General features: G+C 38.4%; 1 long non-coding RNA gene across 2 annotated transcripts in view; it reads left to right on the forward strand.

Annotated features, from left to right (window-relative positions):
* Positions 1–16,464, forward strand: part of LOC134559964 (uncharacterized) — a 32,882-nt gene extending 16,418 nt beyond the window's left edge. The window contains exon 3 of one of the 2 annotated variants that reach the window (XR_010082654.1): positions 15,496–16,464. This is a non-coding gene — a long non-coding RNA (uncharacterized LOC134559964). Of the gene's footprint in view, positions 1–41; positions 2,344–15,495 lie in introns of those variants that run through there. The other variant, XR_010082652.1, reaches the window with a different exon arrangement.
* Positions 16,465–17,281: the final 817 nt, after the last annotated feature.

Consider the following 17,281-nt stretch of genomic DNA (forward strand, 5'->3'; position numbering starts at 1 on the left):
GTTGCTAATTTAACGTCTTTCTTTCTCAAATCCCTGCTCAGGCAGGATCTCCTAGAACACATGGCACAGGATTGCATCCAGAGGGCTCTGGAATATCTCCAGTGAGGGAGACTCCACAGTCTCTCTGGACAATCTGTTCCGGCACATGGTCATCTGCACAGTAAAGAAGTTCTTCTTCATGTTCAGGTGAAGCTTTCTGGGCATTAGTTTCTGCCTGTAGCCTCTTTTTTCACTGAATAAGCACTTGAAAATATTCTTTCTCATTATACTATATTTCTGTCACTGCCCATTTTATTTATTAGGCATCTGCCTAATTCAAGTGAAACTGAGATAAACTAAAGTACAACATTACTAAATTCTGCATTACATAAGCTGTCTGTGAGCAATTGCAGTGAACAGACCATTGAATAAGTAAATAAACCTCAGTCAGAAGGTGAAAGAATATGTTGTCCTTGGTGAGCTGGTTCTGAAAACATGAAAGGAAAAGCTTTGATTGGTATTTGAGAGTAATCAGCTTCAAAGATAAGCCTGGTGTTTTTATTTACTTAAACAAGGTATGTCAGCAGCAGGCAGATTAAGAAAACTTTGAAAATGCTACAAGTATTTTAAGTTATGAGATCAAAATATGGTGTCTAACTTCAAACCCCTCCACCTCCAAAGAGTCTGCTTTATTTGTAGCTAATCATAAACTAATGAAGGATGACCTGAGACACCGAAGTTCACTCTACTATTAACATTACATGTGAACTAGCAGTATATCTTGGCTGTTGTGATGTGCTTATGAATGTTCTCACCAGAGCTAAAATCAGTCATCAAAAATAAAAAAAAAAAGAAAAAGAAAAAAGCCTTGCAACTAATGCTATTTAATGTTATTAGGGCCAAAGAGATAACACAGACTTGGACAACCAAAACAAAATTCACTTACCTTAATGCCAGCTGGGATTTCTCACACCCTGCATGGCATTTGGACAGCACAGTGTCTACTTGCCCAGTAAGACAGACCCAGCTGTGGGTGACCACCAGCTCCTGCTTGGGGCTGGTGAACCTGTACCATGTGTCTCCTCTGGGGCTGGAGGACACTGTGTGCTGGGAGAGCTCCACAAAGAGCTGGACGTTGTTGCTTATATCTTAAAAAAAAAAAAAATGTGGCTCACAGCTAGTAATTAGTGCTCCTAAAATGATACGAAAGTTGAAAGATGTTAGTGTTGGCTTTGAAAGAATACAATTAGTTCAGTGGTTTCCTTCAACCGTTTCTTTTTGAAGTTCTTTGCAGAAAATGCTAAGCAATTTCCTTTCTCTTTTAACATCAATAACCCTTCTTGGAAGAAGTCTTTGTTTAAATAGTTCTCTGTTGTCTGCAAACAAATCAAAGGAAAATGAAGTTAATTAACTGACTGAAAGTGTGGCTGAGAGAAGGGTGGGGATTAGCCAGTGTCGTTTCTCTGGCTGTGAAATGTTGACTGCAGGTGCTTGAGCGAGGCCTGAGCCTGCCTTGCTGCCAAGGCCGCGGTTCCAGGGTGAGCCTCGGGCCAAGCCCCAGTGACACAGCAGGCCCAAAATAAACTGTGACCTTCTCCCGTGTAACACGCTCCTTTCCATTTGGGTTACGTGAAAAGCAGTGCCTGTGGGGTTGTTTCAGCTCTTACTGGAAAGCATCAGGTGTGGAGGAGGACGACCAAATCTCACTCTCCCTAAAAATTGCACCTGTGACTCAGACCACAGGCTATCTGGATCTGCCTGCGTGAGCACCTCTCGGGAAGTAAAAACGTAACACTGGATGCAAAAATATCTTTATTAAACAATGAGCTCTTCCCACTCCTATCTTGGAAGAAGCAGCCTTTTAAAAACCAAGTTAGTTTTCTTTGCACAACCAGATCAAATGGGGTTTCCTCTGCCTTAACTGTTTAGAGGAAATCGTAAACATACTAATTCCATTAAAAAGAAATTATATACACACTGGATTCCATATTTTTGCCCTGTGGCACAGAAGCAATGCTTCAGAGGTGACACATCAGTGCTAAAAGTCCATGTGTTCATGCTGGTCAGGTAGTGGGATTTTTTGATGTTTTCAAAGAACGAGAAGATCTCACCTGGAATACAGAAGCTGAAGTGGCTTCATACATTATTCCACACCTGTAGGCTGGCTTTCTCTGAGGATGGTAAAGTTTACTTTCCCAGAAGCGTTGATAAGGGCACAATGAGAGTTGTGCCCTTTTTCTCAAAGATTAGCAGAAAAGCATTCAAAGGAAGGATCAGAAATTCAGGTCACCCTGGTATCACTGGAGGCAAGACCACAGCTGTACAGCAGTTTTTGTCGCTGCCCCTCTTCCCTGGATGTCCCTGTGATGGCTGTGACTCTCCACAGAATGGAGCCAGAGCTCAGAGCCTGCAGGACAGGACTGATAATGAGCAAATTGCACGCGGGTAAACTCCCTAAAACCTGTCCTAAAGGTGTTTGGTTACAGACTGTTCTAGCTGATGTTTTTTATGCTAAGATTGTAGGTAAGAGTTAATAGCTGTTGCTGTCAGATACTTCAGAAACACTGTGCCAGTGAGGGACGTGAGGGCAGTGCATGAGTATTGGTGACTGAAGGTGTCCCAGTGCCATACTGGAGCAGGAAGGCCAAGCACTGGGGACATGCAAGCATCTCTGTGTGTGACAGGTCTCCAAGCCATCCTCAGGGTCTGTTCCCACCATCAGCTGAGGTCCAGGTACCCGATGACAGTATCAGGAGCCTCCCCCTAACCTAGCTGCTTCCTATGAAGTGCTGCTAATCCTCTGGCAGGCAGCTGCCAGGAGGGAGAAGAAGGAAATGGAACACTTGCTGGGAGACCATTACGGGGGACCTCATCAGTGGGAGGTTTCCCTTTGTATCCACAAGCTTTGATCACACAGCTCAGATGCTGAGTAATAAATTACTGATCACTGCTGGGTCTGACAGAGTGGGGACATCTTAGATGTGTGGAAATGAGAATAAGTAAAATCCACATCAGTAATGCTTGTGAACTGCACTGTAAGGCCACTACTACATAGAGAGCATCCTACTATCTACAGGGTTGACACAATCCTGGTTGTTGGTTCAAACAAAGGAAAAAGAGAAACCCAACACTATTTGGTTTAGGTAATATCGTATGTCTGGGTTGCTTACTGAAATAGTGGGTAATGATATGCAATCCTCTGTTGTAACTGCAACATAACCAGGGAAATGTGATAATCAGTAGTGGTGTGATTTTGAAGAAAATAACTGTTTCCACTAAGAATTATGTTCCATTTTATTAAACGATGTGTTCAAGAAACACTTAGTTAATTACTTAAAGAATTAATTAAGTGAGCAAAATCAAACTTTGTACTTATTGTTAAAGGGATATTTCTGGACAGGATGCTGTATGCATTTGTCAGGCTAAAGTATAAAACCTCTTTGATTTCAGCAGAAAAGGATGTTAATTCTGTGTCTTTATTTCTGTTCAAGCAAGCCAGTGGCTTATTGTTATATTAGTGTAGCTGATCAGAAATGAACCTGGAAAGAGTAACAATTGTTAATTGGACCCTCTAATTATAATGTGGCCTGACAATAGGAGAGCACAGCATTTATGCATACAGAAACATCAATTTATTTTCCTTTTTTTTTTTTCTTTTTTTTTTTTTAATTTTCTTAATTTTCTTTTGCTTTCTTTTTCTACTTATTTTTTATAGCTGGGAAATAAGCAGGTCTTTAATCACCAAGGACTGTATGATCCCCAGGCACACTATCCAAGTAAAGAAATATACCCCAGGTCCAGTTTCACAAGCCTAGTGGGGCAGTGCATCCTCACTGGTACCACACAGAGTCCTATGGCCACAGTGAAACTGGTCCTGTGCAGCTCCTCTGTAAAACATCAGAATGAGTGGGTGTGGACTGTGCAGCAAAGCCAAATTGCAGCCAGACATCTCAGAAATACAGCTTCTCAAAACCCTTACCTCCCCTTTTTCTTCTGCTAAAGAAAAGTCCTGGGGAAAAAACAGAATCAGTATTGGAGTAAAAAAGACAAATAATGTAGAAATGGATGTTGTGCTGCCTTGGCTCCTGAGCTGCCTTGGCTACTGTTTCACAGAGTACAGCTTGGCAAGGCTCCTCAACAGAATTAGCTTCAGCAGGAAAATCCAATGAAGGATTGATTTATAACTGTTGGTTGAAGGAGCATCTGCCAGTTGTTGTCTCTATAACGTAAATGTTCATAATGTAATGTGACTTATTTTGAAGCCGGGAAAGCTTGTGTGTCCATTGAATACAGATATAATTCAGACAAGCCCAACTCTCTCAACTTTCTCACAGGGCTTGATTGTAAAATTCATCTTGGTTTTAAACTGGAGTCCCTCGAGATCAGGTATGTAATATTTAAATGTACTAAACTGCTTTGTAAGAAAAAAAATATTGCCCCTCAGATTGCAGACCCAAATTTTCATTAGGGTGGGTATGAAAGGATGGGGACAGCTGTTTACCAGATCTTATTTTTTTTTCATGCCAAATGAGAATAACAGATTTCAGCATCAGAGATCAAATTTCCTGAAATTCCAAATTAGATAAAGAAAGTTTAGAAACTAAGAACTCACAAAGCTTTTCCCTTCTGAAAGCTTGTTGGACTTTTGCACAGTGAAAAAACACTATCACAGTTTAGGACAGGAGACAGATGCCATGTTATATCCATCAAACATAAAGGGGAGAAAATTGACTTTGTTATTTGAAATCTAATCTCTGAGAGAGCTTCACCAGAGCATTGCTGTTAAAATCACTGCTTCTACATGAATGTTGTCCCATTTTTTTATTTTTTAAAGATGTGCTCAGCATCTATGATGAAAATTAAACTGAAAACAATGTTATCCTCATCACATTCCCTGACCATGTAGTCAAGGCTGATTCAGATGAGCAAACCACCTAATGAATCATCAGATTTTTTTTCCTGCACTCCCTTGGCAGGCTATGTTACCTTTAATTCCAGTTTTTCCTACAAAATAGTTCTTCTACATATAAGAGAGGCTGAGATAATAATTCAGTGTTGGGATTCATTTCATTAAATTTGAGCTGGTCAACACGGATTTCTTTAAGCCAACAGAGATCTAGAAAATATAGTCAATAAGAATTAAGGCTAAATTGATCTCCCCATGAGGTATGCAGTTACGCCAGGTCAGATGGATTGCTCCCTAAAAGAGAAAAGCATATTCCTCTCAATTGCTTGCAACCCCAGAGGAGCAGCTGAGCTGGAGATGCTGAATTCTACGCCTCTGCAGTTATCTGGGGTGAGGAGCCTTCACAGTGTCAGATTTGCAGTACGTCTGTCACATCTCCCTTTACTCTCAGGGTTTAGAAACATTCTGTTAGAACTGAATACCTCTGAAATCAAAAGTAATTTCTGGAATTTTACATCCAGAGGCTGGACCTCTTTTTGTAGAATACTTCCACAGCTGAAATTTCTTTGATAATTTAATCAAATATTTTAGCTAAGTCTCTTGCTTTCCATTTTTTATTAAAGTTTGTAAGAGATCTCTGTAAGAGTCTAGTCAAATGTGATACTTTATATATTCTTCTTCTGTAATCTCCAAGTCAGAAGATCTTAGTACAATTTTTTGAGAATATCTTGTACTTATCCCTATTTTACTTGGACATGCCTGCATATTTGAAGATACATAAGTATATACAGAAATAGAGAATAATAGAACAGACACCAAACTGTGGACTATCTAGAGATATAAACTCTGAATTGTAAATGTGTATATATAGTTACACAAAAGAGCTATTAATTCTTTTATTATTTTCAAAACAATGTCAGAGCATACAAGACAGGTTGGGTAGGGTATGGTGTCAGAAAATAAAATATAAGGAAACCCACCAAATTACAGGTGAGTAGAAAAACTTTACTAACAATAGAAGAAGGCAATCTTGGGAGTTACAGTCTCTTCATCAGTCTATGGGAAAACAGAACAAAGAGATCAGAAAATGTATACTTAAAGGATGGTGATTCAGAGCTCATAAGGAAATATGTTATTGTAGTATGAGTAAAAGGTCTATGGGAAATATTTTCCTTGGGAGACCAGGAAATGGCTGAAAAAACTAAGCCACAGGGTGCATTAAAGTGAAATGTTTCCCTGGGTCACCATTCCTTTTACAGAAGGAAAGAGGAATCTATTAAGTCAGGAATGGACAGTAAGATCAAGGGAAATTAATGAGCTGGAAGAGAGACTTTTAGAGCTGGAGTAATGCTCAGACCTGTGGGCTGCCCTGAAATAAGATTCTGTTTTCCTGAAAACCAGTGATAACTTCATGCAGCTGCTCATTAGATAGTGCAGATAGCAGAGGAGAAATTGAAACCCTGGATGTGCTAGATTAACGTTTTCCCTCTATTTCCTCCATTTATTTTCCAGGTGACATACTGTTTCCCTATTATGTCTTATTTATTCCCCCTCCAACTCTATTACCCTCAGTGGATCAACAACAGAAATGACTGTGGCCCATTGACTATGGAATCTTATTTGTTATTGACTGTTTTCTTTAGGATGATTTGATTGACAGAAATTAATGCAGTAGATGTGTATTGCAATTTGTAATGGGACATTTTATCTATTTAAATCCAGTAGCCTTTCTTCCAGAGTGTCCATTTGTAATGCTGCTTATTGAGATCTTTGAATCTTTATTGTATCAAATAGCAGTTATTTGTAGGGGCAGCTAAGAGCTGGGGAGGATTAGTGCACAATGCTACCACACTTAAATATCTGTCTGTTTTCATCTTGTTCTCAGTCACCACTGGGTATGAATTTGGCCATCTTACCCTGGTACATATTTACAAAACTCAAGGAAGTGCCATGGAATTTGATGCAGTTATCAGTCTCACTTCAAAGGGGTACCAGAACTGAAATGATAGAAATCTCATGGACCAGGATTGAGGTACTTTGCAGGATTATGTCAGATGTTTAACACTGAGCTCCACTACATTTTTTTTTTTATTCTTTCTTTCTTTCTCAAGATCTAAACTTCTTCATCATAAATATTAAATATATATTACATGTAAAGAATATGGGAAAGGGATGTAAAAGGGATAACATTTGGCTGTTTTTAGCAGGACCCGCAATACAAATCACTGCTTTAAAAAGCTACAGATATTGTATTAGCTCATATTTGAAGTGCAGGAAAATCACTACTCCCTAGTTTGATGCTTTGTGAATTGAAGGATAAGACTTTCTTGGGTATTGAATCAGGGCAATGCATGTTGGTGGTGTGGGGGTACATAGAGTAGAAGTCAGATTGTCTCAGGTAGATATGGCCCAAAGTTTGGCCACAGATGATCACTTGTTTCCACAGCCAGCTTAACTATTTCAGGAAAAGTGGACAGGATCCAGGTTGAATGCAGACAGATGTCAGGAGAGAGAGGCAGTGCAATGGGGCAGCTGCTCTGTCCTCCCCTGGCACAGATCCTGTGCTCTTCCTAGAGGTGCTGCAGGTCTGGGGCAAGAGGGGAAGACAAACCCTACCTGCAGCTGAGAAATCTGAAAAATCTGCAAAAACACCGTGCTAATGGTAACCTGCTGCTCAGAATTGTCTCTTCTCCTAAACTCCACACTGCCCATCCTGCTGCTGAGGCAGCTGGGAGCCCATCCCAGCTCTCTGCTGCATGGGCAGGCAAGTGCTGCACGACAGAAACCCTGGGTGCACCACAGAGCTGTGGAATAACTGCTGTGCACTAACAGTGATCAGCAGCTGCTGACACTGGCCACGATGGACATCAGACCAAAATGTTGTTCTGGTTTGATCTCAATGATAGCAGTTGAATTCTTCTGGTTTTCTCACCAAAACAAGAAAAGAAAGAAAAACAAATCTGAATTGATTTTTTTCTTTGATGAAAACCAAAATGTGTTTGATTTCAGCAAGGGTTTGTTTTCTCCATTTCCCTTCTTTTTCTCTCTGTTTGATTAACTTCCATTAAACTTTTGGATAAAATATTTAAAACAGAGATTTTTTTTTCCACCAAATAAAATTGTCTGATTTCCTACAGTGGGTTTTTAATTTCTTTTTCTTTTTCATTCAATATGCTATCTAAAAAGGACCTAAAATCTCAGATTATTTTTCCTCAAAAAAATCCCATAATTTTTTTTGGCTTAGCATTTGGAAGCACTATATTTTATTCTACATACAAGAACTGAATGTAGTTCTCAAAAAGCAACAGCACACATACTCAAAACACATTCCTTTTGCAGGTGTAATACCTTTGGATAGCATTGCTCAGATACCACCAGTCCTCCTCTCCTTTCCTATATCAGCCTCAGAGGACATAGAAGTAAGAATAAAGAAATTTATGACTATTTCAAACTGTATTAGGGCAGCTATCCTCCTTCACTTTACTAAAAATCTTTCTGCAACCAGGGATCCAACAGAATTTCTTCACATGTTTTCTTAATTAGGGTTTAAGTGACTAGAGGATCTTTGTTATTTTTCTTCCTGGAAATGTCTCACCAGTAGTAAACTAGTGGTAAATTGTACAGCCCACTTACATTATGCATAGAAATACAAAACACTAATGTCATTAAATGTTTGTCACTAGCAGCTATATTTTAACCTATGTTGATGTTATTAAAAAAAAAAATATAGCATCATCACCCTCATGAAGCAGTTAGGAAGAAGGAGTTTCATGTGTCTGAAACACTTAACACAAGCAGAAAAGACTATTTAGTTTTAATATGTTAATGTAATAAAGAATATATGACATTGAATGACAGGCAACAAAAATTCTGTTTTAGGAAGATGTAAGAGTGGGTCTTTTTCCAGATATCCACATTAAAGAAGCCTGGATTTCAAGAAGCCAAAGGCATCCATGCTTATGTAAACTATGGAGAAAACACCCTTCTAAATTGTTTTGAGTGTGACTGTTTTTCATTTAATAAAGCAAAAACTAATAAAGTACAAATAAGACTTAACCTTACACCTCTCAATTTGAAGTCACTTGCTCTTACTTCTCTTAGCATGAATTTCCAAGTGGCAGACACAAAATTTGGTGTCTAGAAGATGAAGGGAGATTAAGGTAGACAAAAAAAAAAATAAAGAAACACCATGTTTCCACAGTGGTGAAAAATATATTGAGTATCACCCCTCCATGGAGGAATTAAATATTCCACCATATTCTTTGCTCACAAAAGTATTACTCCACTTTCTACAATATGGATGTCATCTTGTGGGATGCTGTGCCTGGGGCATGCTGTGGATGTGGAGAATGGGATGGGGCCTTTGCTCAGCCTTTGCCCTCCTGCTCAGCCTGTGCCCTGGGCGTTGTCCACTTGGGATGGTGTCTGCATCACTGGAACCTCTGTCCTCACAGAGCCCCCACTGCCTGCAGTGATGGGAGCATTCCCAAGGGAAGTGTCATTCTCTGTGCTGTACAAAGAGCACACTCACCTCACAGATGAAGTGTTTTATGCTCTCCTCTCACCAGGAAAAGCTATGACTCCAGTCAGCTGTACAGTGCTGAGGAAATGCTTCTTTGGGGGAAAGACCCAGCATGTTAGCCTGCTCCCCTCATTCCTGTGATGTGCAGGCAGGACAGGCTTTCTTTGCCATCTTTCATAGGATTTTAAGGTTTTGTGCCTGGTAGAAAGCCAAAGCCTAAATCCCAGGTTAATCTTGTTATCTGGTACATAATGTAATGCTTGCTTTGCAGAATTCACCTCTGTGCTTTCTCCATATGTGAATAATTCCAAAGGTTTGAAATAATATCTGGAAGGATAATAACAATTCTTGTTGAATTGACCTTCTTCTCCTAAATTGCACTTCCTTTTAGTGTCCCCTATCTGTTCTGGGCAGAAAGATTGACTTTCTAAACTCTGCTAAAATAAACTTATGGGATAAGATGCATAGGTAGAGCAACATAATAGCAGGTAAGAAAAGAAATCCAAATAAAATAATAATGAGCTAGTAGCAATTTTAATCCATAAACCTTGAAATAATTTTGCTTCAGCATTTCAATAAAAATTCCAAGATAGACTAGATGCTTCCTTGGTTTTCAGTGATGGTTTTATGTGAACCAGAATTCACTGTAGGAATTATCTCCCTTCAAACACCTCCCATGGAATTTTAGTGGAGTATAAGTGCAGGTGGAGCAGCAGGTTAAGAGCTGGGGGGTAGACTGCAGGAGATCTGTTGTTACTGCAAGGAGGTCAAGTGCATCATTTAGTGGGGAGCAGATATCTATTTTTAAGCACCTAAGGGCCACAAACAGAAACTTAGTTCCATTGTATAGTCAGTGGCAAAATACAGACTCCTACATTAGATGTTCTTGTTTAAAATCTGAAGGACTTGACCTCTATAGAGTGAGTTAATATTTCCCTGGTCCCATTCTTCTACTGAATTGTGTAAGTTTGTCTTGGATTGAATACAAAAAAAATTGCCTTCATGACCACTGAAAATATGTATGGGATCAAAACCCACTTTCCTTTTTTTCTTCAAAATAAGCAATACACTACAGACAAGCACAGTCAACCCAAAGATACTTTCAATAGATGATTCTGAATTATCCACTCCTTTTCTCTCCCTGAGAACAGCGGGAAATCAATGATAATTGCAAAATGCCTAGTTTTTTAGTGAGCAGAGAGAACCATAAGGACATACAAAAGTGAAATAAATATTTTCCTATTGTGTTTTCTACTGCACAACTGAAAAATCTAACAGAGGTCTGCTATGCAGAGCAACACATGCCAGCATGGTGGAGGACAGCTGAAAGAAAAAATGCATTTTGTGAATTGTAATAACAGTGGACAGGTGTATGAGAGATTTCTGAACTCAGGAACATGTTCCTGAAACTTGGCACGGGTTGCTGTTTGCTCCTGGGCTGGCATCCAGCAGAGAGTGAGAGGAAGCGAAACTGCTGCCATTAGTTTCGCAGTGTGCACAATCTGAGATTCACCAGAAACCCAGGTATACCAGAGAAACATTTATAAATCACACCAGAGCAGCTGTCAGGCAAGAGATTATGATCACACAATGTTTGGTGTAATATATGGGATCCTAAAGAAAAAGATGGAGAAGGTCAAATTCACACTCAGGACAGGGAAAGGGAAAACTTAAACATCACCAAAACTGCTAAAAAATCAGGTTTACTTCCTGTGATATACTTAATAGCAGTTAATTATTTACTTAAGTCTATATTATTTGACACTAAGGGCAGAGGTTGAGTATCTTGTGGGTTAAACACTGTGGTATCCTCAACGTGTAGCAGAGAGAGGCATGTACCCCCAGAGTTCAGATCTGCCTCAGTCCTACTGAATAAAGAGGGAGCCATATGATTACTGCAGATAGACCAGGTGGAAGCCATGTAAACACAACACCAAAACTGATGTAATATCTGAGTGAATAGAATAGGAAAACACCATTATGCAAAAAATCATAAATGCAAAAAAACAATGGCACAGAAAGTCATTTTTTTGTGTCTGTAGTACTTCTTAGAGCCTGAGTATCCCCAGGCTGGATTACATCTCCTTTTGAAAGGCAGTTTTTGTTGACATTATTAACATTTGTTATATTTAAAATCTGTCTCAACAGACTATAGAAATTAATTTATTTCACCTACTATTTTTAGACATCTACAGTTTAGATCTTTCAGGGGTCAAGCGAATTTCACTCAAGGCATCTGTCTGTCTTAGAAGGAGATTTCAGTCATGGTGCTTTTAAACTATGCATTTATATTTAAAAATAGATTTTTCTGGTTAAATAATCTGAACAAAGGTTTTCCTGAGGCTTTTATCAGTAACTCCAGGATGTATCCTAACCTTTGAGTATTCAAAACTGAACTTTCTGTAACTACTGTGATCTTACAAAAAATTATCAAATTGCACAGGGTCATTTTTCTTCTAATACCATAAGAAAAGTATTTTTTGGATGAGGTTAAAAATCTTTTCCATCTCATAAAAAAATAAATCAGCAGATTAAAAAAAAATAATGTATTATCATATACGCTATTCATTGAAACCTAAACAAAAATGGTCCTGCTTGTTTTCTCATATGCACATATACATTTCTCATAAACATATCCTCATATGCTTATGTCTCTCAGGGTAAATCTAGAAATGCTAATATTTGAAGAGTAGTATGGAAATGAGCACAAAGGATGCCTTGGGTACAGGCAAAGGTTGGCTGCAGAAATCAAAATGAAAGGAGAGATTTAATGTCCCAAGCAAGAAGATATTTAAACATACTTTGAATTTTGAATGCCCAAAGGAATTAAAGATGTGCTAATGTTAAACACATGCCTAAGTATCCTTTCTGACTGTCAGCATTTTCTTGAACTGAACATGAGCCCATGTCTGGAAGCAAGAAAGTGTCAAAGGTCAAAATAAAATAAAAAATAATGACAATAAATACATAAGTAATGCACATGTTTTATTCTCTTTATCTCAGAACACATAAAGTTTTCTGGTGTCATATCACACATTTAAAGAAGAAACACTGGTAGAAAAGAAGTCATCCTAAACCACAACATGAAAATCTATACTGATGATATAAATTTTGAAGGATCTGTCCAAATAAATCAGGAAGACAGAGGATTACACAGCTCTAATCTGTATGAAGTTATTGTGTAAGTCCACCTTAGAAGGCAGTAACAACAACCTGGAGAATGGGATTGTTGTGGGAAAAAAACTAAATAAAATAAAATGTCCAAGGTGCAGCAAAGCCTTTGTCATTAATAAACACTAGGACAAGATCCAACTGCAGACTTCTTTGTTAATCTTTGCTTCATTCTCTATAATATTAATTATCTGCATTTGATTGGCAGTCATCTATTCCCAGTTTGGACAGTTTCCCCATTAGTGTACCAGGCACATGAGTTGTACAGGACTTATCAGGCAAAACAGTGACTACATTAGACTGGACTGGAACAGAGTCCTGGCTGCAAAAGTCAAATATCACAGGAATTTGTGGGTGGAATGTGTTTTCCCAGATTTTTCAAGCTCTTGGAAACAAATGTAGGAAAAAAAAAAAAAAAACACCCCAAAAAAAGCCCCAAACCAAAAAACCCAACGAAATTCCAGTGCTTTCATTTGAAAAGTTCTTGTTTTTTCACCTGTGAGCATTCCATTACCAAGACATTAGCACAAGGCTTCTTTTGCCTTCTTGCCCATATAAGAATGTGTCCCAAGAATTACTAATTATGAAAGTACCAGTCCCATAGTCATGAAGCATAATCTCTAATCTTCCACTGCCTTCTGGCTCACAAATATATGGATATCTGTACATATACACACATGCACACCCATATACAAATATATACATACAGTGATTGCAATTTTTATCTATTTGGCTCCAGGAAAAAAAAAAATACGCCAGCAAACCTGGCGTAAAAAAGTAATCATGAATAGAAAACTCTTTGAATGAGTGAAAATTAAACCTTGGCATTACATGGTGATGATATTCATATTTGAGAAAGAAAAAGAAGAAATGTGTAGCTTTGAAATCTGTAGTAAGGCCATGCACACATGGACAGAGAGATGCGGCTTGAGGCACAAACCTGGAGCAAATCACACCATGACAGCAGCATACAAAGGACCAGGCAGTGCATTTGAAAACATGAAAAAGAAACATGCTGTGTCTGAAAAAGTAAATGTTTGAAAGTACAACAAATGTAGCTGTGATTCATTTGTGTAAGTTTGTAGCTAGAAGGACTAATTTGTTCCTAGGAATGTTTCTTATGGTCACAGTTTGATATCCAAAGCTTAACACTGTGGTGTACAGCTCTTCCTATGGAGACAGACTCCTGGATCTTCTTCTGTAAACATTGCAGTTTTGTCTTCCATGGGATACAACACAAAGAGAGTGTTTTAATCTTGTTGGTAATAAATGGGCAATGTTTGCCCCAGAGATTGTGTGTAGAACCAGCAATTCAAACTGGTCTGCTATCTCTTTAACTGTCCAGTCTGTAAGTACTGTTGCTTTGGAATGACATTATACCACTGTCAGGTTGAGTAGAATAGTAAATACCACCCTAAATGGCATTAAATTGGCATTAAATAGACCCTTCCTGCCATAAAAATAACCAAATGAGTTTTACTGTATCTAGTTAGAGCATATGAACAGTGTCACCTGTCTAATGGGGATAAAGGGAAAATGATTTAGACACTTTGCTGTTTCCTAGTGCTTTCTCCTGGTTTGACCAATCTATTCCAACCATGTTATTCTTGGCAATTTCTGTGCTGTTTTATTCAGTGCTTCAAAGAAATGTGTGGGGGGCACATGTCAAGAGGAGAGGAGTGGAAAGTTGCAGCAGCCATCATGCACCGAGCCAATGCCTTCCAGAAACATATTGCTGTTTCTGGAAGTGGCTTTTTCTGCCTTGAGGTAAATTATTTAAAGACTAATTGTTTGACAACAGATCTCAATGAACCTGGCAGTTTCCCTGCATTGGATCAGACCCATAAATCTCTACTTTAGCCTTCTGTTTCTTAAAGGGATGACTAAAAATCTATTTAGAAAGTTGCATGGAACTGAGCAATTAGGAGATATCCCACTCACAGATAAATACATGGCTTTCTATCAAGAGTGCTTGAAAGCTGAACTAGAGTAGATTAATTCAGCTAAGTGACTGCATGGTGGGAGGAGGAGTCATGGACACATTTTGGAAACTCAGATTTACATAGAGACCCCTACATGAACCAGTCATGCTGACATACCATTCAATAGAAAATTCACTGTTAGGCATCTATCTCTGCATTCACTAGCCAAATTTAACTTATTTTGTCAGATGTGGACAGAGCACAGCCGAACATAAATAGTGGAAATAAGCAGGTAAAGAGCTAAGAAGGAAATCCAGCCAGATACTAAAGATACAAAATGACCAACTGCATGGTTTACACAGAACTGCATATTTGAGGTCTGTTTGTTCTCAGACAAGAGTAATGTAATTTCTCTCCACTGTGAAGTAAAGTGGATACAGCTGAGATATCTGCTGCTATAAAATCACAGGTGGTACTCACCTGCCAGAAAGAGCATCAAAGCTCTCTCTGTATCTTTATCCAGTGAAATTCTCTTCAAGCTGACTTAGGATCTTCTAGAACTAATGAACTTTAGTGATTGTGAAAGTTATGTCCCTTTTCTTGATGGCTCTCCCTGTCAGATTTTAACATTGATGTTTTTGTCTCTAAGGGAGGAGAACTAGTATTTGCTGATGACTTCAAACTACATCCCAAGTGAAGGAAGAGCAGATGTATTTTCTGAGATTCAATGAAACTTTTAAAATGCTTAAACTGATAAAAATTGGTATCTCCAAGGTACATCCATATGAGTTTTGAAGAAAAATGTCATATACATCAAATGATATCTGTAGTGGCAGAATTCATTTCAGAGGTACTAAGATAAAACCAAAATTATCAGCATAAAAATGTATTTGATGAATGTTTGAAAGAAATAAAGACTTTTTTCTCTGTTATAACAATGAAATGTAATATAATTTGCAAACATGATCTTTTTTTTTTTCATATCTGTTTCTAAGGGTCCTTCATACAGATACTGAGCTCTCATGCTGACTCACCCTCTTATCAAGCAGATGGATCTGTTCACTTCCAGGAATGTGAGAGAATTAGGTTGTTTCTGAGAACCAGATGGATAAAAAGACAGAAACAACAGCAAAGGACAAAGCTGGTGTTGCACTTTACAGCTTCTTTTCTGTTTCCAAGACAGCATAAATGGCAAATCCAAGGAAAGGGGCAACTTTAGCAGAGATTCAGCAAGGGCATCAGGTGAGAAAATCCCTTCTCAGTTCCATGGCTGCTCATGTGCACATGCCTCAGACAGGCTGTGCTTCACTCACCTACAGTTTGTTCAGCTGGTAGAATTCCTTACTTGTCCACAAGTGGGGATTTGCCTGGAGGTTCTTCTGGATATGCTTATACTCTTGCCAAGTAAGCTCACAGAATTAAGATGAGCATTAGCAGAATTTCTCCCATGCTAGCAGTTCATCTTCTCATTTCCCCCATATGGTAATCTGGTATCTGCACAGCTTTCCTGATCCAACTGCTAAGTTTTGTTTGCCAGCATATGTGTGTTGGACTGTGAGAAGGGATTTCTCCATACTAGACTAATAGCCCTGAAGTAAAAGAGTTCTGCAGGCATTTCATGTTGCTATGAAGAAGACTGATCAATTACAGCTCTCCCTCTTTGAAAAACTTCACAGAGACAGAAATTTGTTATGAGAAATAATGGAAAGAGTCAAAGCTGATTTCTGAATTCCAAAAGACAACACAAATCTGTTCACTACTTAGTAACATGACCTTATGTAAATATTTTTTCTTACTGCATGGTTTTGTTTGTTGGTTTTTTTTGTTGTTTGAAGTTTTTTAAAATATATTTACTATTCTCAATAAAACATTTTTTTTCTGCATGGTGTCTATTCAGCATGTGCTTTTTACATAATCCGGCCTCTACAAACCTTGCAATGGATGGAACCAAGTTGAATAACTTCCTCAGAAAATTGATGGAATATTTTATGAGAGCTTTTCACTGCAGTGGAAGCCTGGTGTGCTCCAGAGTGCAGCAACTGGCACATGTAAATGGCAAAGCTTAAGAAGGATTACCAGCTGCTAATTTTATGAAAGTCCACTGGCACGAAGAGCAGTGCTGCTATCACGAGACTTCAAGGATAGCAGCAAACTGAAATGAAGCACTCATTCCTTTTTAGCAGCAAAAAAATTGTGATTAAAATGTTTTAAGTTGATGGGAAAATGAGGGGAAATGGTTTAATGTTTAGAGCTGAAAACTACTGCTTGAAAAGCAATGTTTCTGAAGAAATTCAGGTATTGATCAGGTACAAATGCTTTGGGCAGTCATTTGCTAAGGGCTTACGGCAAAGCAGAAGTAAAATTTCTTTTAAACTGATGGACAAATTTTAGTGCTATAAAGACATTGATAAGAGAATATGCTTTCCCAGAATTCTTCTGATGGCAGGAGGACTTTATTTTTGAGTTTTTGCCCTAGGGCAGTTGTTTCATTTTTGTTGCTTTCAACAGAATTGTTCATGTGAGTCTGGGTTATTCACATGCCTTGGAGTTATTGGTCTCACCCAGACTTTGCAATCAGAGACACAGATCCTGATACAGTTGACTGCTCACAGAAGTGTGAATCTGAAAATACATGAGAGCATCAAGGTATTTTACACTATGCAGAGGATCTTCTGATATATTTACACAGCTAAAAATTGAAATTGATGCTCATTAATATTTTCCTGAGAGACACTTACTCTTGTGTTTCAGAAAATCACACTAAGTACCATTCTGCCCCTT

The sequence above is a fragment of the Prinia subflava genome, chromosome 1 (genome assembly GCF_021018805.1).
Source record: "Prinia subflava isolate CZ2003 ecotype Zambia chromosome 1, Cam_Psub_1.2, whole genome shotgun sequence".
Taxonomy (NCBI): domain Eukaryota; kingdom Metazoa; phylum Chordata; class Aves; order Passeriformes; family Cisticolidae; genus Prinia; species Prinia subflava.